Below are 3,831 nucleotides of genomic sequence, written 5' to 3'. Positions count from 1 at the left end.
CTCCACATCAACCTCCTCGGAGGAAGATAGGCGGAGCGTTGAGCCCATTCCCCGGGGGGAAGAAACCGCAGTGCGGGCTTCCGATCCCAGAGAGCGGGCACCGGATCTGACGGGTGAGGAAGGACATAGGGGCTCACCTGTCTCCATTCCCTCCGCCAAATCCAATTGTGACCCCCACGAATGCAGCCGCCGCTCAGCCTCGGCTGAAGCGGGACCAGCACCATGAGGAACGCTGGTGAAGTCTCCCTCCTCAAAGAGAGCCTTCCGGGAGTGAAGCGAGCGCAATGACATTCACTCACAATGCGCATGCTTCGCCCCCAAGCAAACAACGCACAGACTGTGTGTATCCCCACTCGTGATGTAGCGAGGGCAGGGAGGAACACACAGCCTGAAACGTTGCTCACTTTCGCCCTTATTTTTAGTTTTCTCTGTGGCCTTGGACATCTTTCTTTTGACAGACAACACCAAATAGGACTCACAACAGAGATGTGTATATATATATATACACAGTATATGTATGTGTATATATATATATACACAGTATATATATATATATATATATATATATATATATATACACACAGTATATATATATATACCATGAACACAGTGTCATTTTGGGTAAAAGCTTGAACCAAATGCATGTGTAATGTAAGACGTACATTCAATTTATCAAAGAAACAAGGCTGTTAATCTCAAAAGGTGTGTTTTGTGAGAAGTAGAAATACAATTGTGCTACAAAACTTTCGAATCTGCTTAAGAAAGTCAAAACAGTCTATTACGTGCAGCACTGCTTATTCCAAAATGTATCAAAATGCATGAAATTAAAAAGGGACTCACATTCATATCTTGTCTGCTGCTCACTGTGAACATATCAGCCCTTTTCATACACTTTTGAAATATTACACTCTATGCATCACCTTCTCATCATTGTGTTCCTGTCACACCCTATCATCTCTTATTTTTCTTTTCTGCAGAGGCCCATCACCCTTTAATTGTGTCCTCTCTTTCTCTATCCCCTCTCCTTCATATTTCCTTTCATCCTCGCTGCCCCTTGAGTAGGCTTTCGGCTCCATCTAAAGGGGCCATTTGATCTTAGGGGCAGATTTTCACTATCTACAGTATGTGACATTGCACTGACTTTGTCAGCGACTGTGTGAAAACAAGCACCTGCTGGATGAGAATGAATCCCCCTATGATAGGTATTAGCTAGGAAAGTTTAATTAGCTGCGATTAAGCATGACACAGAGTATTAAAAAAGTTTTTTTTTTTTTATTGAGGCACAGGCAGAGACAGCTTATTTTCTGCAGACATATATCTGTGGGAAGCTTTTTCATGATTAAGAATTTGTCCTTATTAACTTGATGCTGCCAAAAATGTATATTGCCTCTTAAGGATGATATAGGAAGATCACAGGGAGAAACTTTTACATTAGGGACTCATCATAATGTTCATTCAAATCACCTCAAAGCGATATATATCACATGTGTCAGTCTTATACTGTATGCTTGAATCGCTTAAGAAACATATTTAAAGAACGCCTGTGGTGAACGTTAGTTGGTGTTTAGTGTTGGATTTGGTACCTGGTGTTTTTAATATGCTTAAAGACGAACCATATGCAAATTCATTTTCTCCTTAAAACTGCAGCATTTACCAAAAATGCGTTTTGAAACAGCCCCTGTTTCCCACCATCACAAACAAGTAACCACTCCTATCAACTTGTAGGGTGAGGCTTTTCATATCATTAGCTGTCTGAGATGGCGAATGGAAACGTGGTTTGTAGTGGACACATTTGCTAATTTGATCTACTAAATGAGGTAAGGGTGTTGATTTATATTCAAGCCATTTTAAAGCATAAATATCATTTTGATTATCAAAGATGAGTTTTAAGGGATAAAATTAGTGACTGTGGGGTAAGAGTGATGTTGTTCCCAATATCAGCATGGGTAATCACAACTATGCTATTTAGACCAGCATGCATAATTGTGTGTGTGTTGATGTTTTTACATAACAGTTCAATAAACATAATACAATATTACCTTTTTGTTTAGTTTTTCTATTTTTGCTTTGCAAATAAAAAAGTTTTAAACAAAACCACAGCAGAATTAAGTTGTGTGTCTCACACAATAAAACACAATAATAAAGATGTTTGTGAATAAATATGTTTTTGAACAAATTGGTTGAATGAGTGATTCAATGACTCACTCATAAAGACACATCAGATGCATCAGATTGTATATGTATAGTTCCACACTATATAGCTGGCGAACAACATTATGTTAAAGGAGTAATGGTGTCCAGATCGCGACTCATCATGATTCTTAACTTGTCGCGATAGGCTACATGAGAGAACTCTCGTTTCATTATTTTCCCACTTTAGCAAGTTAACTGATTAATGGAAATTCGTTGTATTTTTTAATAAACCCGCGAATAAAAATGTGGTGGACTGAGTCACTGCTGGCTGAATTGGACAGGCGATTTTCACATTAAGCATTGGCATCAAGTGTGGCGTGTGATGCAGTATTCAGTTGTGAGAAAAACGGCACCCGTCCTCTACTAAGCATGCATGCCTTAAGCTTCACCTTCAGCTTGTGACAGCTGAAATGGATCTTGTGAAATGTGCGATCGCATCGCCGATCACTCTTGAGAAGCTTAAAGATGAAGTAGCCTAGGCGACGGAAGGACAAATATCCAAACTTTTTCAGACTACTGCAGCTTGCACTCACGCTATACCCGTTGGTTCGGCTACATCAAAAATAAGTTTCTCAGTTATGAGGAGAATAAGAAACTTGCTCTGATTAGAGTCCTGCACCGGCTCCACGGGCCTCAAATAGCCCGGCCCTGGCCCGAGATGCTCAGGCCCTAGCCCAGCCCGTGTCCGACAGCTTCTCCCAAAACAGCCTACAGTATACTACTGTTTCAGCTATTAAAATAGTTCAGTTTTGTATGTAATGGCAAAGTGATTATATTTTCTTTCGGTTTTTTATTGTTAATTTAGAAAAACGTTTGGAGCTAACAGGCACACACACTTGCCAGTTTTATTATTCTCTCCTGAGCCATAACTTGTCTTCAGCACATTATACGTAACCGTAAACAGAAGTAAAGGAGCAAGAAATTTGTGCTGACACCTCAATAAGCAGCCACAGTGATGGCAGAATGAACATTGTTTTGGGTCTGTGAGAAATAAGTGCTGACTTAAGAATGTACTGGAGGAATTGTACTCCAGGGACTCAACATAAAAGACAAAAAGCAATCTGACTACATATGGGGGAATGCCCATAAGTATTTATCAAACAAAAAAAAGAAAGAAAGAAATGAAAAAAAAAAATTGTGAAAGGCATCATTACAGACAGATTTATTTATTTATTTATTTATTTAGTCATTTAGCAGACGCTTTTATCCAAAGCGACTTACAAATGAGGACAATAAAAGCAGTCAAAACTAACAAAAGAGCAACAATATATAAGTGCAAATGACAAGTCTCGGTTAGCCTAACACAGTACACGTAGCAAGGTGTACAGTGGGTATGGAAAGTATTCAAACCCCCTTAAATTTTTCACTTTGTTATATTGCAGCCATTTGCTAAGCAACGACAACTGCGCTAAACACTGAGACAAGAAATAAATACACTTACAAGCTGCTTTTAACTTCTGCTGATTGACTGCTTCTCACAAAGAGTATTTCTTTACACTGTTGCTGGCGCTTAAGCACACTTTCCTGTTTATCACAACAAATTGCCAAGCAAAGCGTACGACACTGACAAGGTACGCGATACAGTACGAGACAAAACGCGATTTCAGCACGTCTCCACACAGTAAACAAAACAAGCAT

Source organism: Sinocyclocheilus anshuiensis, unplaced genomic scaffold (assembly GCF_001515605.1).
Source record: "Sinocyclocheilus anshuiensis isolate Anshui unplaced genomic scaffold, SAMN03320099.WGS_v1.1 scaffold94, whole genome shotgun sequence".
NCBI lineage: Eukaryota > Metazoa > Chordata > Actinopteri > Cypriniformes > Cyprinidae > Sinocyclocheilus > Sinocyclocheilus anshuiensis.
The sequence above is the reverse complement of the archived record's forward strand: the minus strand, read 5'-3'. Positions refer to the sequence as shown.